This window comes from Rhea americana, unplaced genomic scaffold, assembly GCF_003343005.1.
Source record: "Rhea americana isolate MKP2758 unplaced genomic scaffold, rheAme1 scaffold_55, whole genome shotgun sequence".
Classification (NCBI taxonomy): Eukaryota; Metazoa; Chordata; class Aves; order Rheiformes; family Rheidae; genus Rhea; species Rhea americana.
Window position 1 is genome coordinate 3,647,593 of NW_028186701.1, and position 20,828 is coordinate 3,668,420.

Below are 20,828 nucleotides of genomic sequence, written 5' to 3' on the forward strand. Positions count from 1 at the left end.
TTTTGAGGTGCCATATGTTCTACTAGAAGCTGCAGAGAAATTTGATAAAGAAACCTGCACATGAGTATTTAGAGGGCTCTGAATGTGATGATCCAGTAGTTGAGTRTTGCACCTTTCTAACTGGAAAATATTTTGGGCTACTAATRTATAGGTGTTATTTGGCCAATGTTGTATATTCTAATGATGGCATCTGTGCAATCGTGTGATTACTCTTGCTCCCGTGGCACTAAAATGAACCTGTTAGCTGGGCTTTAACTTTTTTGTGGGAGAAGTTCTCTCCCCTTTCCGTGGATTCTTTATGACATGTTTTCATCAGAATTCTAGTTACCAGCTTTGACATTTCTTTGGTGTCTCCTTATGTTAGTTCCTTGCTTCCTACGTGCTATTTTTTGTGAAAGTCTTTATAAGTTGCTTCAAAGGACTAAAATCTTTTAATGGTGATAGAGATGCCAACATGCATGACAGTTCTTATCCACCCAAAATGGCAGCAATTGACTTGWATTTTTCCATATAAACTGATTTTTCTCTCAGAAAAGTTTTTACTTAGAGAAGGTAGCTATTAATTACTTACCCATCCATGTTTCAGTATGCCACCATCTCGTTAAATAGCTTCCTTGTCTATGTCTCTGTGAAACTCTAAAGTACTCTTCTCAGCAGAACAAGCTAGATGACACCTTGACACTTCCCTAGTGTTTTCAAATCCTAGTGGCTTTGAGTGAATTATTGGATTTATTTGAACTTCAGATTTGGGTCTTGTAAATAGGCACAGATGAAAGTTAAAAAGGTTGACAAAAACACACTTGCAATTGGAAGTGCTGGGTTTGGCATCGTTATCTTTGGCAGCCTGAGCCTTGTGAAGTCCAAGAACGAGTGAACATAAATCTGTTTTGATACTAGTAATTGCTTTGCATTATGGTAATTATTACTGCCTTCACCATTGTTTTACTGGGAAACACAAAATAAGGCACAAGTCTCACCCTTGACATTTTGATACTGCGTAAGCCATGCTCGTGGAGAAGGTGGCTATCCTTGCTTTGCAGATGAAGGATTGTGGCCCGTGTATAAGAACAGGTTGCCTAAGAAATTGGAGGCTGGCATTAGCTGATGGGCTCTGATCTTCCTTATGTTAGTCCAGGGCCTCAATGTAGCATGGCCCTGCTTTCAATGACCAGTGTGGAGCTTTTTCTCTTTATGAAAAATAGTGCTGTTGCCTGAGAAAGATGGAAAGCTGTGTCTATCCAAACAGCGAAGCTTTCAATTATATCATTGCTAAGTATAATTGCAGGAGTTTATTTCTGATCTTCTAATAATCCAGAGATTTGGAAGTTCTACAAGAGAACACCATGAATCATGGTTGTAGTTGGATGGAAGGATTTGTTTAATAACATTAGATCTGTGTGCATGTAGCCATTAAGGAATGAGTATAAGTAGGTGGCACCTCTTTTGCTGTTATTTCTGCGACTTCACTTCTCAGTATTATCCTCTAGTTTAAGTGCTCCTACAGTCCTCTTCTGGTGGGCACAGATGCTTTTTATGAGCATCTGTGCTGGGGATTATCAGATCAATAGGTGTTTAGAATAATTCATAAAGTTTCCCATACCCATTTTGTTTTCTATTAATAACTCTGTGTTTTATTCCTGCAAATATGTCATATCATGCATCTGTCTTATCTGGCGAGCTAATCCTGTTGTAATGGGCATCTATTTCAGGAGTAGCCTAGGCGAAGTATAGGTTATTGTCGTACTATCATCCTTTACGGTCTGTAATGGGTTATATAGCTAGTATTTTAGTATCAGTGTAATGTAAAAGTTCAGGAGGGAAAGATGTATTTGCAGCATGAAGTCATTAAAAATGCTCTGTGTGGATTTTTCCAAAAGAATAAGCAGACCAAGTGTAGTGGGCCTTCTGCCAGGATATGTAATATCCTTGCAGAGCATCAGCTGAAGCTCCAAGTTGGTTTAAAAGGCAGCTTTATATGGGTTTGTTGAGTATCCCTTTAAAAAAAAAAAAAAAAAAAAGGTTTGTGTACAGAAGTAGCAAATGAATTCAGTTCTATCAGAAAGTAGGTCAGTGACTGACCTCCCGATAGCATGAGGCAGCAGTTCCTCGTAGAACTGACAGCTCAGCGGCATGAACCCTCAGTGTCTCCAGGAAACTTGTTTTGACAAATGTAAACACATTATATCCTGTATTCCTCTTATTTATTTATTTATTTTGCTGCTGCATTAGAAACCACAAACTGTCACTCTCCATCCCCTTTCTTCACCCCTTCTGGTCCCCAAAGGGAAATGCCTTGTAACGTAGCTAATAATTTTTGCAAGGCTGCGTTATGAGTAAGGCATTCCAGCAGGGTTGGGTTTTTTGACAGCTGAAGTTGAGCGCTTTAAGCCAGACTTGACTAAAATCCAAACCAAAGAGTTTTGGATGGTGTGGAAAGTCATCAGAAAGACAGGAACTGGATGAATTCACGATCATGCAGTGATCTGATTCGTGTGTCCTGGTCTTTCATTGCTTTGTGTTGAATGCAACTTTTGGATATACCCGCTTCGCTGTTTGTACTGCTAGCATCAGTAACCATGTTGCTGAACAAATAGCACTCTGAAAACATCCTCACTGCAGCCCAGCAATTTCTCAGATGGGGAGGTTTTTGTAATCTAGGGGGAAATGCCAAACACATAATGTTTTTCCCCACCACGCCTCCCACTTTGCTCTTTGACCCACCCCATGAAACAAAACTACCCCAGAGGACATGGAGGTGGTTCGTATTTTCCTTTTCATTGAATTGTCTCTATAGCAGGGTAAGAGATGAATCTTACACTAGTAGCTTTCTTGGCTACTGCCTTTCCAGCGATGACTTCTGCCGTGGAGATCGCTATGGAGTGAAGGGTCAAGGACTGCTGGCTGCAGTGCTGTATTTTAGTGGGTGAGGCAGATCGCTGAAAAGATCGCTGCAGGATTGGCTCTTTCCTTGGGCCTGTAACCAGGTTGCACAGGCAAGTCAATGCCTCATGAAGTAGAAGGGAGGGTTTCTCTACATACTCATGAAAATGGTCTGATTTAATTTTTTTTCCCTAAGTCTCATACCTGTTTGACAGGTCTGGATTGTCTTAGTTATCTGGTTATCTTTTTGGCATCAGGTGGCCCAAAAACATTTAGAGAATTCTATGCTCATTTGTGGAAGTGCTCTATAAAGAGTGATTTTTGCTGTGCGATAGATATCACTAGCACCTTCAGTTGTGCTCTGCCATTTAACTGAATCTTTAAGTTCATTTGTTGGTGAGCATTGCATTAAAATCAAAAATGGATGACATTGTCCAAGCAAGAAGTAGAGATTTGATTTGAGAGCAGCTATGGGAATATATTCATTTGAATTTTTCTTAGCCAAAATGCTTTTGGCATTGGTAAAAGTTTCACCACAGCGCGCACAAGTTGAGGAAGAAGTTGAATGATTTATTTGACCAAAAATAGCAATAAGTAACTCAGGAAGAAGAGGGTCCTATTTCAATGAAGTAAATGTTTTGCTTCATAGTTATTGCTATAGATAATGCTGGCATTGACTGTTAGACACCATGCAACAGATGTAATACTAGCAAAGTTGTGAATAGTATATTAATGTACGCAGTTAGAAAAAGGCCTCAGTTGTAAAGCAAAGGGAAAGGATGCCTATATGCATGCGTGAGAGTCCGCTTGTGTGTCGGGGAGGGGAGGCAGTTCCCAGTTTGCCTACGGAGGGATTCTTGCACTTCCTTTTCTGACAGAGCTTGCAAAGAGGGAAACGGAGATATTGGCTTTCAAGTGATTAACCTCTTCACAGAACCGCTAAGTTGTTCTGCTTTAAAGGAGTGGAAGCACAAGGTGTGCTCCACAGAGGCATGAACAAAGATCTCGTCCCTTTTCCCGCTGTTTCATGCTTGCAGAGCTCTCACTTCCCGTAACTCCCTCCGCTGTTCGGGGAGGGGATGGGACAGTCAGAAGGGGAAGGATTTCTTTGGGCTTGGGCTTTGCTAAGCAAGTCGGTGCAGATTCAGATCTTTTCCGTTCCAGGTAATTTGAACATCTGAGTCCCTTTGTAAGGTTTCAGAAACTGAACTAGTTTTGAATCCCCCCCTCAGCTGGAAGCTACAGGGCTTTTTCCCTGCTCCCCTGAATGCTAGCAGGAGGTCCTGTGAGGCTGTCCAGATGAGCTGCCTCCCTGCTTGCTGGTGGGCGGCAGACCTCAGTGTAAGAGATATGACGCTGTGACCTTTACAGTGGTACGAAGACGAACGTAGAATACAGACAGGAAAATTACCCACATTCGAGTTAGTCACTGATGTCACTTGCCTTGGGAGAGGAGACACTTTCATAAACCCCAGAAAATCTGAAGTATCTGGGTTACTGCAGAGCAGTAATTCTGCCTTCTCTGGTTGGAAAAGTGGTGCCCAGGGAACAAAAAAGCTGCAACACCGCTTTTTTTTTTCTATTTAGGGAACATCTGTTTCACACAATCTGCACCACATGCAGGCAGTTGCTACTAAAACATTTCTCAGTATATTGTACTTTATCTCGTCACAGGGGATACACAGCTGCATCACCAAGGCAGCAGCATAAATTCGTATGTTCCCTTCTTGCGTGGGAAATCTTGGAGAGGATTTGCTGGAGCGAGCTTCTCCTTTATGGCGATGCACACAGCAGTGAGAGGGGGACTCACTGTGGGATCAGCTAAGCCTCTGCCATCCTCTTCCTGCCAGAACCTGAGAGTCAGAGCAGCGTGGTCTGACATAGGAAGGCCACAGAACTGACTTGATCTCCGTTTTTCAGTTTTTGAAGCCTTCTTGGCTGTCCTGCACTTCAGAAGGTCGGGGGGAGCTTTCCCCTTGCCCCGCAGAAACAAGGATAACATAGACCGTTGGTTAGAGCAGGCAAGAGCTCAGGCAAGGGACGTGGGCAGGAAAGGCCCTTCTGCTTGCAGGTGGCTTCTCCATATTCACAAGGTGGATCTGTCAAGAAGGAAGTTGCCCCAAGTGAATGTTTTTTAATAGAAATGAACATTTTTTTCCCCAAAAAAGTATATGTGAACAGTTCCACCTTTTTTTCCAAATTAGTGTTGTTCACCGGTTTAATGGGGATGTCTCGGGCTTTTTCTGTCCCAAAATAAGAACTCGGGGAGCTTAAGCTATTTCTATTTCCTTTCATACAGCAAAGGAACAAAAATGCTTGTGAGACGTTGTATTTGGGCACTGGAGATAACTTACAACAGAATTTAGATTTTATCAATTTTCCTCTAGTCTAGAGAAAAATTAGTGTTACCCTCTGGGTGAAAGAAGAGGTATTTACACAGCTGCTGTTTTCAAGCTGAAAGTTGTATCATCTTTATTTCAACCTCATTTACTCTTGGACTGAATCCAGTGACAGTGCATTTCGTGTAATGCACTGAAAATATTTCTAACTTTTTGCTACTTAGGAAGGGGGAGATAGGAGTTTCTACTTGATTGCTTTTCTAAATGCACAGCTATCTAAACTAATTAAGCATGGACGATGTCATTTCAGTCAGCAGCACAAGATAATGTCCATCTTGACTGTATGATGTGCATGTGTAATCCTCAGTGTCTCTGCTTCCATTAGATCTGAAAGAGTAATCAATGTCATTTGTCAGAGTAACATCTAAGATGATGGAGAAATTTGGTACTGGGACATACAGTGCTTGTCTGCAAGCAGGAGTGGCTCTGCATGTGCTGATCAATTCTCCATGTCCATCTATTGCAAAAATACCAGCATTTAGCTCAGTACTGCCATAAAATCAAGCTGTTGCAAGCAAATTTGCACACCATTCTGCTTTGGGGCAAAGCAAGCCAGATGAGCAGTGCGGTGTTAGAGTTCTGCATTTTAACAGAAAGAAGTTCAGAAAAGGTGAGTGGGGTATGAACAAGGGAAGTGTCCATATGAAATTTCATCCCTCTTACTGTGTTGCAGGAACTCTTTTTAGAGTCCTGGGTTTCATATGTCCTGGGTTTTGTAGAGAAATATGTGAATCATTGACTGCCCCAGTATAGGCACAGGCTAGGGTGAGCAGATTGCGAAGGTACCAAGTTACCTCTCTTTATGACTTAGGAACCACTCACAACATCTCTCTTCTTTGTACAAATGTTGGAGGAAAAAGGAAGATGAATTCCCTGTATTGCAAAGTCAGTCTGCTGAACGAAGTTCCTCTGCACCCGTACACAGTGTATGCTCGAAGGGGTGGTTGACTTTAGTAAAGGGTAACTGGGCACTTCCAGTCCAGGCTGCTGGTGCTAAACATAAAACAGTGGCTTGCAAGTGTTCCTCAAGAAGCGCGTTGGCGAAGAATACTCATTTCACAGTAATGTGCTGCCTCCCTAAACTAGTCCTAGCATTTGAGATTTTGCCTCGTGAAGGGCCCAGCTTGACTTCTTTCTTCTATTTGCCATCCTCATGTCCTGATACTACAGACACTGCAGTGTAACGGCATGGTTTGATTGCCAGCTGAAGGCCATAGTGAGCTTCTCTACAGAATTGCAAAGTGGTTCAATAAAATTTAAAGATACAGGTGTTTTATACCTTGGCCAGATAGATGCATTATTTATTTCCTGTTGATTGAGTCTCTCCAGCCTTAGCCTTATGGCTTAGCCTTGATTTATTCTTGTGTGCAGCTTACAATTTTAATTAGCATGTTACCTACTGAAACACTGCTCATTTCAGGCAAAACCACCACTTTGCCCATTACTGAGTCTAAGGCGTAAACAAGACAGATTATTTATCCTGCCTTGAACAAGAAGAGGAAGAGTTATTTAAGAGCTGCCGTGGGCACAAGTGCTGACTAATGGTTGCTATCTTGAGTACACATAAATCAATTTGGACCTCGTCTGATGAACACTACTGCTTTTTTTCATATAGAGCTATGCAGAAGAATTGGGAAATAAATGCGTTCACTTAAGACAACAAGTGACAGCTGAGAACAATTAAAACTCTTACTTGGAGCTGTGCTTTTTTTCTTTCTACAGTAGGTGGGTGGTGTCTGCAGCTCTGAATAGTTGATACAGGGTATTTGTCACTGGTCTGATGTTATCGGTCACAGAGAAGAAAAAGTGTCATGCAAGATTATTTATTTTACAGCCTTTTCTTCCTGCTTCACACAACACACAGATCTGGGTAGATGGAAAAGGATTTTTTTCTTGTTAGAATCTTTTTGGCAGTAAACACATGCCTAACTGTAAGAGGAAAAAAGTTTCACAACCTAGCTTGTTTTGTGAAGCCCAAACATTTGTGAAGCTTACAAACCCTCAAACTTTGCATAATGTGCCCATCCCTGATCTCAAACATGAGGTGGCAGAAGAGGGAAGTGTTACTTTTTTTAACCAACAACTTATGACTGTGTCAACACATGACAATTTGTCGAAGCTTTCTGTAGTGGTGCTGTAAATTAATTTTTAGCATCAGTTGTGAGTGGTAAACACTTTGTGCAGTGTGAATAGTTCTTAGTACGGTGTGAGTTGTCAGCAGCTTGCTATCTACCCTAAAAAAAAAATAAAGAAAGAAGGGAAGGATGAAAGCTCATTTACTAGTGCAAAGTGGATCTGAGTCTGCAAAAATTAGATATGCGGTGGTATTTTTTTTCCCTCCAACCTAGTCAGCCCAACCTTGAAATTTCTGGCTTGGCTTCGCCATTAATGTTACAAACTTGTTGAGAAATTGCAGGTTCAATCTCGCACTCCAGAAAGTGCTTGACAATGAACAGGTTTCTTAGGCTGATGGCTCAATGAATGAGAGCCCTTCTGTACTTCTTTTACTTTGGATTTTACCTCTGTTTGCTTGCTTCTGCTAAAAGCAGAATTTTTTTCTGCAAATTTGAGCATGCTCCTTTGTTGCAAAATCTTTCATAAAGGGCATAAAATACTTTAAAAAAAATAGATGGCAAACCAAATAGAAATGATGGGGGTTGCGCTGTCTCCCTTCTTGCCTTCCCCTGTGCTGTTTCTTCTCCCTACCTATCCCAGCTGTTGTGGTAGGGTTCACAGTAATGGTTCGTAAAATAGGAGTTGACATGATGGAAGAAAATGATTCAGTACGAAAAGCTGGGGAGCATATACTGTAGAAAACAACTTTTCAGATACAACCCTATTTTAATCTGTCACTTTAGCAGAACAAGCAGTAATAACGTCCCAACCTAACAATGACTGTTAAGTTGAACATTAATTCGTTCAGTCATTGAATTGCTAACATGTCTAAAAGTTGCAAGTGAACACCCACTCAAGAGAGAAAAAGAACTTAGTGCCTGGAATTCTTGGCCTTACTGAAATCACCTAGATTTTTGACACTAAAGCCAGTTTTTCATCTTGCGTTTCCTGAGAATGCTTTAAGTAGAACTAGATTAAAAAAAAAAAAAAAAAAAAAAACAGCTGTGCTAGTTTGTTCACTGCTTTGATATAGTCAGCATGTTTTTTTCCCAAGCACAGGCGCTCTCATCTTCAGCTGCTTAGGTAGGCGTTGACTGTGATTTGAAGCTCATTCCTGTAAATGGACAGCACACATTAAGCTTGGCATGAGGCATGAGAACTTTATACAGTCCTACTACTAAAGCTAGTTTTAACTTGATTATGATTTAAAAAAGAAAGACGACTTTATTTGCGTATTTGCTCACAAAAGATTCTGGTTTTATTTCCTTTTCTAGATATAACTGTCGGTGCTTCTTATGTGAAAGAGCTGAGCCACGCCGTACAGTAAACCGTCTAAAGCAGCAGTTGGCTTTCTTGGGAATCATTTCCCGGACTGGGTTGTAAGTAAGTATTTTTCAAAAAGCAACATGAAGTAATTTCTTTGGTTTGGGGGGATTTGGGGATGTTTTGATTGCTCCCTACAATTTTATAGTTTTACTGTCGCATTTGATCCACAGTAGCAATGCACATGAGGATGTGAATGCTCGTGTGTCTAAAACATTTAGCTAAAGCCTTTTAGATCCCTGTCTTCTTGCTGGCTTGTTCTAAAGCTCTACCATGCAATAGCGAAACATGTCTAAGATTAGGCAGCTACATATAAGTCTGGCAAGAAATTTGGCAAAATAAATATTGATGTGTTTTGTCTTTCACCTGTGCAGCTTTTCACTCCATGGCCTATATGGTTTTTCAGAAACACAGAATCATAGAATCATAGAATCGGTAAGGTTGGAAGGGACCTCTGGAGATCATCTAGTCCAAACTAGATGATGCTCAAGCAGGGTCACCTAGAGCACATTAGACAAGGTTGCACCCAGGCGGGCCTTGATCTCCAGAGAAGGAGACTCCACAACCTCTCTGGGCAACCTGTGCCAGTGCTCCGTCACTCTCACAGGGAAGAAATTCCCCCTCACGGTCAGGTGGAACTTCCTGTGCTTCAATTTCTGCCCTTTGCCTCTTGTCCTGTCACAYGGGACAACTGAAAAGAGTTTGTCCCCGTCCCCTTGACACCCTCCCTTCAGGTACTTGTACACGTTGATAAGATCCCCCCTCAGTCTTCTCTTCTGCAGGCTAAAACATGGCTTTAGTGTTCATCCCTGTCTGCATTTTAGCTATGCTGGAAAAGCCTTGCTAGTGCAAGCACTTCATGCAGCTGTTGTGGGCCATGAACAGTGATCTGCTTACTGTGATTTGAAATACTCCATGGATAACTGCCATGGGTAACCTAACTGGTCAGAAAAGAGAACTGGTTTGTCTGTTCTGACATGCTATGTGTATGGCAAGGGAACCTCAGCAGGCTCTGAACAACAGTGATTTGGTCTCCTGGATCTGTCTGTGATGAATATATGTGAATGAAAAAGACTCTGTTTCAGGTTAAGAGCCATTTGCATTAAGAATGGCATTGAAAACATGTTTGTACTTAAAAATGAACATCATCAGCCTAGAAAACTTTGAGAACTGCACCAAGAAAACCTCATAATGCGATTTATACAGTCAGTTTTAAAAGTATAATCCATTTGTGGGTATTTGTGACCTAAAATTTTACAAATATTTTATTTCTTTTTATATTGCCCTCATTTTTCTGCTGGTGATGATGTGGGTTATTCTGACATGAGAAATATTTATGACTTAAGTGCATTTCCCTCCAAATGGCCTCTGACAATATGGTCCCTTTAGAGAAAGAGGGCAAGAGGTTTAGTAACTCAGGACTCAACTCACTTAAAGTTAAGCACATGTTTGTGTATTTTACTTGTTGCTCACACTGCTCAGCACCTTGCAAAGTAGTCCCTATAGGTTATGTTTGAAGTGTATAAGCTAGTTGGAAGGAAAAAAAGTGCTAATCCCAACACTCAGTCCTTCATCCCCAGGTGGTAAAATAATTGAATCGTTTCTTTGGAATAGGCTTCTTGTTTGTGGATTTTTGTTCTGCCTGGTCAACTGACACACTTGGATCACTCTCCAGGTGAGGTTGTGCTTGACAAAAATCCTTGTTTTGCCGTTGTCTGCCAGATATTGTGTGCTGACTACCATTTTATCATTGCTCTATGCCTGCGAGGGCAGTGTAGCACTCAGCTAGAATCTCCACAGTTGGATGGGAATAAGGTGAAAAAAGGACCCATTTGCTATCAGTGGTGGAACCTTAGCTCTGACATCTGGAGAGAGAAAGAGTGAAGCAACTGCTTCAGGAAAAACGCATTTAAAACAAAACAAAATTTATATTTTTGACATTCTGCCTAAAAATGGTCCCTCTCATCGTGGAATATGAGTCCATGCACAAGCTCACATTGTTTTCAGTGGAGGAGGCAGGTGCCTGGCTGCCTCTGGAGTCACAAGCACTTCTGGTCTTTTCATGCAACTGGTCTTTTAACCTACCAGCAGGAAGGCTCACTACGACCTTGTGCCCTGGATGGCACTGCTGTCGTGGTCAATAACTATTAGAGCTATTTCAAGGAGAACTTTGGGGTTTATTGCCCTTAGCAATATGGTGTTTTGTTATATTATAATGTATTAGTCACTGTGGCACCAGGAGCTGAAGCTGTGAATTTAATTTATGCTAAAGTAATCACAACTTGTTTCCTAGACCAGGTTCTGACATTGTATCGTATCCCAGTGTGCATACTGCTGCAGCAGTTGTGCCCTCTCCGTTACACCAATCCCTCAAAGGATTCACTATTCCAGTGTGGCTTTCTGCCTCATGTCATATGAATTTAACTATGTTAGTCTTCGTCATCATGCCAGAAGGCAACATATTGGATCTCTAGGAAGTCTCAAACAGTAGATACATGTTTTTAAATCGTTAAATAAATGTTAATTATGATTCACAAATAGCTTTTCCCCAACTATTAAGTAATATCAAACACTGAAGTTTTCAATCGGTAATTGTTTCTTCAGCTGCTGAATGGGACTAAGTTTTAAATATTTTCAGAGGGTTATTTTTGCAGCTGCTTAGATGCTTTTAGCATAAAAGTTTCAAGTTATTTTGTAAGGCGTGATAGCCATGGATGCACAGTGGGCAAAAGCTGATGAAAGCCTGTGGTTGAAGTGGAATGGTTGTGTTCTTCTGGTGCACCTTAGTTGTGGATAGTTTGGGCTTCATCCAAATAAGCTGAAAATAGCATATTGGCCACTTTCAAAAAGTTAGTGGTTTTGCAGTATTTTCTCAGAAATAGCCAACGTTTTTTTCTTTTTACTGTTGAATTTATTTGTAGCTATTACACTCAGGTGAAAATGAACTACTTTTTTTTTCCCTCTCAAACCTCTTTTTGTAAAGAATTCAGCCAGTGTGAATTATTTCATGAAATAACAGTTTAACTTGCTGCAGCTTGTTGCAGCTAATGTAATACTACAGAATTTTGTGTTAGAAATGTGTTATGTGCTGTTCACTAAAAAATCTGAAAATGTTTTCAAGTATCAGTTAAACCACTATCATGATGACAGTGAGACGCTATGTTTTTACCCATAAAAACATGTTTTTACCTTAGTGCTGCAGTACACTGACTGAGAGTACGTTGGTCATATCTGGACGGTGGTTCATTAGCCAAGCCAGCAAATCATTCTAGGCACTTTAATGCAATGACTTTCCAGTAGCTTTTCTTTAGCTGATTGCTCATTTTGATATACTGCCTGGCAATACAGGAACAGTTACTTAGAATCTTTTTTGTGCGTCTCCATTCTCTTGTTTTCCCACTAGATCTGTTCTGTTGCCTCAGAATGTTGCTTACTATAAGCATTTGCTGTAATTCTTTGAAACTCTGAATAAGAAATCTCTTTCTAGATACTACAGAGGTATTTTGATGAAGCCCTGATTATGAGTACAGAGTGTACAAATGAAGGACACTTAACTCTTAGAGGTAGAGAGAGGTTAATGCTGGCAGGGGAGAAGACCAAATAGTGAAGGTTAAATGCTGTTTGATATTTGTCTTTCTTTCTTTTAACCACAGTATAAAAGAACCAGAATAAAAGCTTCTACAAAGCAGAAGTGTGAGTGAAATGAAATGTAGTGGCTAGACAAATGAAAGAACCACGTTCATTTAAAAATGCACAAAACTCTTGAATTTCAGAGTCCCAGTAGAAAAGCTGATTTGTCGGACACCCGGTTTGGACTGAGTACTCAACTGGAACTCATGGTCGGGGTTCAGTTCCCCCACTCAGTCATAGGTTTCCTGTGTGTTCTGGGGCAAGCTGCTTAATCTGCCCCATGACTGACTTCCTCATTTTTAAAATGGAGATCATCATCCTCCCTTCCAGCAGAGCATTGTAAAGGTGAAATCTACTGATGCTTCCGAAAGACTTGGATGTTACAGTGCGCAGAGCCCATCTGGAGCTAGAGTGAGAGGGATGGGCTTCTTTGCAAGGCTAGTCCCCCATGCTGCTTGTGTTTCACTGTTCTGGGAGTAGAGGACATGGTCTAGAAAGTTGAGGAGGTTGATTTTTTTGAGTCTTTCAGATCTGATTTTCATGGAGTTTGCCTGCCCTTGTGGTAGGCATTTGGAATATTCTCTGTCTCTCACCTTTCTTCTCACTGTCTGTCTCCTGATAGCTTTTGAGTCATTCATATATGCTTGACACACACGACCCACACAAACCCAACTGGATAAAAACTACAGCTTCTGTCATCTCCTGAATTATACAGAGATCTCTTGACATTTAAATATGGTTGTGCCTTTTCATAAGAAAGAAACTGAAGAAAACATGAGCCTATTCAAGAGGTATCAAAGGTGACCCTAGCAATTGAGGAAGGATATAAGAGTGAATCGTCATTACCTTCCGGGCCTCTTGGCAAGGTGTGCATTGGCAGAGTGTTGCTGCACCTGCTGAAGGTTTCTGGATAGCTGGGCACTGGAACTAAATTGGTCAGCTGGCCTCTAGCCTCTCTGCTCCTCCACTCAGCCTCTGATAGGCAAATATTCATTTAAGAGATTTTGATATGAATCTCACACAGTGCTGATGCTAATTCTGAGTAAGGAATCAGAAATGACAAGTCACATGCCTTTTGATGTGTCTGTCCTTTTACCTTACATGGGTTGAGAGTCAGACTTTTCTCACCATTTACTGGCATTCTTTTTTCTCTGGGAAGAGGGTGTGGAGGCCTATAGACTCTTTTTCATCTCCAAACATTAGTAATGCTCTTCTCTAGTCACTGACAAGGTCTTGAAAGTACAAGCAGGTTCCTGTTCAGACCGTGGCCACTTTGGTTTTATCTTTGATTCTGCTACAACAGCTCTTTCTGTTTTCTGTCTTGCCACCTTCTTACTGCCTTCCCTGTTTTTGGCTTTCCTTTCACAAACCTTCCTTTGATCTGACACTCAACTCTCTCCATGTTGCCAGGGTTGATAAGCGATCTTCCTCACTGGAACCTGTATATCCTTCCATGCTCGCCGTATTTCTGTCCTCTTCCTGTGGCCACATAAATGCTTCCTCTGCCATCTTTGAAGATCCCTACTCAGACCTCGTTTTGCCCCTTGTTCTGTCTATCCAGGCCCTTCCCTGAGAATTTTTTTTTAATTCTTATGACTTGTATTGTGTAGGATACAGCAGTAGTGCAACATGTACTGTTCCCCTCACCTCCCTGGTCCTCCCTCCTCTAGCTATTTCTGAACAGCAGTCTGTCTTTGTCTTGGGTGGGTTGGCTTTTCTCCAGTAACTCTCTCATCAAGTCGCCTTCCTGTGTTTTTTTCCTCACAATTCCACTGCATCTGTGGGCCCTTTTTCTTCATTCATGAAGCAGGGTTTTGTTTCGTTTTGTTATTTTGTTTTCACATTTGGACCCCAGTTAAAGACAGTACATAGTAGCCTAAATTCTGAACCCAGTTGCCAAATAAGAGTACCTGCTCTGGGTCAGACCAGAGGTCTGTCAGGCCAGCCTTCGACCACAGCCAGGAGCAGAAATCTGTGCAAAGGCAGCAGGCACACGGGGACTGTGCCGGACACTGGGAAGATGCCCTGGCAAATCTGTGATTTAGAGCCCCCTTGAGCCACAGGTTGCAGTATTAGGTTGTAAAAAGCCTTGATGGACCTGGAATGGTTCCACTGATTTCAGGCGAGTTTCTCCCATTTTAGTTGAGTAAAGGACTCACTTCTTGCTTGGAAGGAAACAGAGCATCTCAGAATTGGCTGCTGCATCTAATCCAAACCTCTAAGCATGAGGATTTTCAATTATGGGATTGTGTGTTTTCCGTTCCAAAATTGGTTAGTTTAGAGTCTCCTGCCATGAGAAAACACGGATGTTTGAGACGTGGCACTGCCACCACTGGGTGTCCCCTCTCTGCCTTTAATGGTTACCAGTCTTCCCAACTGCAGAAGTACAAGGATTTCTGGTAAGCATGAGAAGTCATCATGCTTACAGCTTTATAGTAGTACTGCCTGAAAATGCTGCAACAGCTTGGCTGTCCATTGCTGTTTCAACACCACGCCCAAGCTACAAGTAACTAGTTATTGAACTAATTTAGTTTTATACACAAGACATAATTTTCCTCTTGCAAATCAGGAAGCCTGCTATTTAACACAGTGTAATTGGCTTTAGCTGTAAGATTCAATATACTTATCCAAGATTACAGTTCAATAAAATCTACTTTTGCCTGGAGCAAAAGGAATTGTAGAAACACCCAGCGATTGTTTTCTGCCTTTTCCACAGACAAGCTAAATTGCATGTTTTATAATCTTTACATTTTTGGTTATGTTGCTTCTTGACCTATTCATTCTGGTTAAAGCTGGCAAAAACAACTTTAAATGCCATCATTTCGCATGGAGATCAAGCCAAGTGACTGAAATGTGGCGTAGTATTCTTCAGTCAGTTTTACATGACTAACTCTCTCATTTCAATGTGCCCTCCTGGTGACGGGGTGGGGGAAAGGGAAGTAAACTGTGTCTGGTTTCATTATGAAGATGATGATTATAGAATCCACAATGTATATGAGATTAAAAGCCCTATAATTTTATAGACCAAAATTGTGCATGAAGAACAAAATCTGAAATCATTTTATCACTAAACATCCTTTTGTCTTGCCTCACCCAGTGTAGAAGAAATAAATATGTGAAAACAAACATTTATTCAGAACTTCCTCTTACTATTTACCAAGTAGGAAATTGTATTAAGCCAGTTTCTACATAGAAGTGTTCACTGGCCAACTCACATTGGCTTTTATGACTGCATGCTGTAATTGTGGAGAACCTTTTTGCCCAAGTATTCATTAATGTGTTTTTCATTAGCCACTGTGAACTCATGGGAAAGCATTAGATTAAGTTTTTAGCTTGCAGAGCTTCAGGGAAAAGTAGAGACTTTTTCAGTGAAACCAAGACACACGCACAGGTAGTGAGTAATTTGGGATGACTGCTGAACAGGTAGTGTGGGAAGTCTCTTTGACTGAACCAAGAGAGCAAAGTTTGCTGATCTTGCTTCCCAGAGATGTGCCCCAAACCACAATCCTTAATCCAAACACAGTCTTAAGTTACCAGTTCTTACCTATGGCTATGCTTCTTTTCTGAATTATTTCTTCCGAGTATTATACTGTTGTAAACTGGAGAGGAAAAACAGACTCTCAGACCCATAGTAACTGATTTTCTTGATTCTGGCACACTGGTATCACAAATGATAAAATATAGAATAACACTGATTGGTATGGCACTGATTCGTACAGCATTTGCTGTACTGGTCCTTCTCTATGCAACTGCCTATTTTCCACAATTTTAAACAACTGCTGGGACTACAAAGAATAACAAAATAGGATAAACAAAGCAGAACGGGCAGATTTTGTGGTATGAGTTAAAAACTCCAAAAGCCATGAGAATTGGAAAGAGTGGTTCTTTTACATGGCAAGAGTTAAACTATAATTAGTGGGTGCAGAGCATATTTTTAATACAGGAGTAAGTTGTGAGCGTGGATTATGCCTGAGACTTTAGAAGCTGGTTCACCCATAATTTAAGAGCAGTGAAGAAGACTCTCTAAAAGAGCTCTTTCTTTTTCCAGTTATGGAATTGACTTTGAGTTTGGATTAGTGCACATTGATTCTTACTACTTTTTTGGGTGATAGGACTTAATTGTGATGAAGATGATACCGATACAAAGATTCTGATTTTGGATAGCATGAAACTGAAGGAGAAAATAAATGTAGTATTCAAGTTTTCTATTTGAGCTAAGCTGATATAAAGAACTAGATAGATATTTAAAATATAGTAATTGTTATTTTAGTTTCCTGTGTTCTTTATGAATTGATAAATTTTATTTTTCTTCGTTCCCCATGCTTTTGTTATATATGTATTTTTTCATCATGACATTCAGAAGTTGGTGCAAAATGAACTAAATGACAATCACAGCAGACATAAATAGTCACTTCATATTTTGCCCGCTTAGCCTGTGGCAAAACACTAGTGGATGTTAATAACTGCCTACTGGTATGCAGTACCAGACTGCAAACATTTTGTTAGATTTGGCAGTGCTCTTATGAAACCAGAAGTGATTCTTCCACTTGCTTGCTTGAGATTGCAAAGTGGCCTTAATTCCCATTCGGTTTTTCCCTGCTGCCTCCGTCTTAGTATTGCCACCCTTGTACCTGGGAACAGCAAAACTTCAAAGAGTTTGAAAAAGCGACAATCAAAAAATTGTATTGGTATAGGTCTAATAGGTAATACTAGTACTGACTACATGCAATCTCTTCTCAAATCTGACACAAAACAGTGCATCTCCTCACATTTTGGGAACATATCTAACCATTTCTCACTAAAACCGTCAACATATGTCAAAGTATCATTCAGAAAAATATGAAAGATTCCCTAGATCTATTGGAAGGTTGATGACATGCACTGTGTTTTGTTCTGGGTTTAGATAAAGCTGTATGTTTCTGGACATCATTTCTAATTTATAATTGAGATTACTTGGTTTAGTTCTGTCATAGATATGTTTTGTAAACATAGCTATGCAGTCATTCTTATATCAAAGGACCGGTGTAAATTGCTTGTGTTAAGATTTTTTTCAGTCATTGAAAAGCAAGACTTCATTCTGCTTCATTTGAAGGATGGAGACTACAACATTTTGCAGATACGTCTAAGTATTAGTTACATGTTCAACAATCTAGGACAATTAGGGAAGTAAAAACTAGTGTCATCTGCAGTTAGTAAATCATTTTCTTCTTCCTTTTTTCCATTTGTTTCATCTCCTGTTTTCCTGCACTCCTTCTGGACTTTGACTTTTTCCTTCTTATACTGAAATCTACCTTTTCAATACTCATTTCTTCTCTTGATTCAGTGGACCCTCCTGTGTCTTCTCCAGAGCTGCAGTATTCTCCGGTTCCTTTCCTGTCTCCAAGTCTTATTTTTAAGACTTAGTAGTGTGCTGTATAATCTATGAGCTCTATTGGATGTGTCTACATCAGCTTTATAGTTTGGATCAAGAGTGCTCTTCTGAAATAAATCTTTCAGCTGTCCCTGGCTGTGAGGCTTTGTTTTGTGTTGGAAAGTAGTCTTGGAGCTCATGAACTGGATATCTTTTGAATTAAACTAAGCTGAAAAGTGTGCTCCAGAAATACAGCTGAAGATTGATATATTTCAACTGCTGATAAGCATTCAGTCCACGGCATCAAGGTTGAGTTATCCAAGGTATCTTGCACAAACCAAGCTAAAATGCACAAAATGGACATCACATTAGCTCCCAGCACTAGCAGATACAGTCTACAAAGACTAATGTAGACATGGCCATTAACTTGTGAAGTATCTGGGAACATACTTCTAGTGGGAGCAAGTATCTGTTCTTAAATTCTTCTGTACTTTCTCCTTAATCTATAAATTACTAGTCCATCTAACAGAAGTCTTTGTTCAATACCAGACTTAACGCCTGAGTGGTACCCGTTGAGCCTTGTGCTCCTGGTTCATCTCCTCTCTGTTTCCATGCTTATAGTTTGGTCTAATCCTTTCATTGTTGAAATCTCCCACCTGTTTCTGCCTTTGGTTTCTTTTTTTGTTCTAATAATTTTGCTATTCCAGGCCATATTCCCTGGCAGGAGACACACACTATGGCTGGCTGGATTGTCATTATCCTCATTGTAGCAACTGCTGTTTTATGTCGCCTGATCCTCAGAAAACACCACTAGAGGCAGTTGCAAGCTCACTTGATTTTTAACCATTTAAAACATGTGAAAATAATTAATGAATTGATGTACGGAGATATAACCTGAAGAATGTGGATATGTCGGAGTGTATGTTGGAGGCGCCGGAAATGGGATCACTCTGTTATTCAAATACTGTTGTTAAAAGGTGGAAAAATCAATGTGCTCTGAAGTTTGACTGAACCTTGTTTTTTTTTTTTTTTTTTTCATATCTGTCTTCCTAGGTGATACTTTATTTTGGAAAGTGCAGGGAGAGGGGTAAACAGGAAGCTCTTAAATTCCCAACATTTTCCTTTGGGGAAAAATCCTCCAGGGGAAGAGTTCAGAACTCTGCAGTAATCTTTGCAGCATTTAATCCCAAGAAAATGGAATAAATCCGGGCTTCCACTGAGAATTTGCAGCATATTTTCTTCCGTAACAAAAGACTCAGTTTTGGTTTCTTTGTAGTACAATCTGATTCAAACTGTACTGAATTGACTGAAGAGAGTAAAATCTGTTTTTGACAGATGTTCCCCACAATCTGGCAAATATAAACACTCCTGCAAGACGATAGACAGCCTGTTTACATAGGAAATCTTTTCTTTTTTTTTTTCCTTTTTTTTTGAAACAAAAAAACACAAACACAAAGCAACATTCGGATCAGTCATTCTGATCAAGGCAGTGTCAATTATTAGGCTATAAAGGGAACTGATGACTCAACTTAGACACAGCACTGCGGCGGTCTCCGATTTTCAGTTTCGTAACAGATTCTTTTCAGGAATGATTTTCATTCATATGTTATGTTTAAAGATGTTTCTGGAAGCGTATATCGTTTTATAACAGCGATGCAAGAGAGCAGCACCAGTGTACATGAATGTTTGGGTAGAATTCAGGACGCTTCCCCCTGTCTCAGTGGGATGTTTGGTGCATTGTGGAATGGGGTTGCTCTGAGCATATCGTACACCAGGACTGTATCCACACAACACTGCTTTGTCAGTCACCATTTTAAAATTATACATATGTGTGCATCAATAAAATTGAAAAGAACTTTGATTCAGAGAGCGAAATATTTTGATCGGATCCCATGCATAGTAATTCCAGCAAGTGCACTTGTTAAAACTGGTGACTCAGAAACTGAAATGCAAAACGTTTCTCTGAACGGTGGCCGGAAATTAGCTCTGAAAACTGAAACAAAGCCCAGACCGCAATTTTATCTATTTACTTATTAATTTTAGATGTGTGAAAATCCATTTGTCTTTGGGAGACATTTTGATTCCTTTTCTGTAGAGCCTCTATGATCCTTAGGCTGTATGATCAACCATGCCAGGACTATCTGACATGTCTAATTTTTAGTTTAAAAAAATGAGTTCCTTGTGAATGATTTCATTGCCTGTAGTGCTGTCTCATTCTGTCACGGCATCTGACAGAACTTGGTGAAGTATTAGATAGGACAGGATGTTGGAATATTTGAGGTCATATAATATCAAGGAAAAAATCCACAACAGTGGAATCGAATCAAGTGACTTGTTTGTTTAGTGTACAGTACATAGGTTATATATACAGCATACAGTGGCATCTCACTGCTCTGGGAGGAACAAATCCAAGCATTTCTCTGTCAAATGCAGACCCGCTGCTTCCTGTGCTGGTCCTACCACCTTGCCAGGCAGCTCATGTGGCTCCTACCCAATGAGACGCATTGCGTCTTCTGCTCTGCCATGTCCCACAGTGTGCCTTTTCAGGGCTGTGGGGAAGGAGCCTCGTTACCATCGCTTGACGAGTGCATGCTTTCGTTGTAATGCTGCACTAGGGATTGCCACTGTGCACGTCCATTAATCCAAGCACTGACTGGACCCTGAGACCCTGAAACCCAGGAGATGCTGTTGCATTTTGGTCATGCCTCCCATTTTGTAAGGAAATACTGCTCTGTCACGTGAAAAAAGAGCAGATAGGGACCATCGAAGTGGAGTTGTTGATAGAGGTGGTCTTGCCGCAAGAAAATTAGAAGTCAGCATATTGAGCAATGGATATCAAAGGTACTAAACAAATGTTGTGAAGAAAAGAGAGCTGAGCTTCCCCTAGGGAAGATGGAGCCGACATCTGCGTTCTGGTGCTTGTTCTGCACCCCAGGTGCTGTTGCTCTTCTCTTGGCTGCTGTGTGAGCACATACTGCTAGTCACTGAAACTCAGTCTAGGTGCTCTGGATTCACTGCATGACCTTTAGACAAGGTGAGGACTCTTCGCTTGTCAGGTGCCATGTGCCCTGAAGCCTGCAAATGAAAATCACAGCGGAGGAGGACAAAGTAGTGTATATGTTTAAGGGGCT

At 40.6% G+C, this 20,828-nt stretch overlaps 1 protein-coding gene across 3 annotated transcripts in view; it reads left to right on the plus strand.

Annotated features, from left to right (window-relative positions):
• Window positions 1-20,828, plus strand: part of BACH2 (BACH transcriptional regulator 2) — a 160,595-nt gene that overhangs the window by 36,429 nt on the left and 103,338 nt on the right. For all 3 annotated transcript variants that reach the window (XM_085318727.1, XM_085318725.1, XM_085318726.1), the window contains exon 2: window positions 8,669-8,777. The gene's annotated coding sequence lies outside the window, so the exon portion shown is untranslated. The remainder of the gene's footprint in view (window positions 1-8,668; window positions 8,778-20,828) is intronic.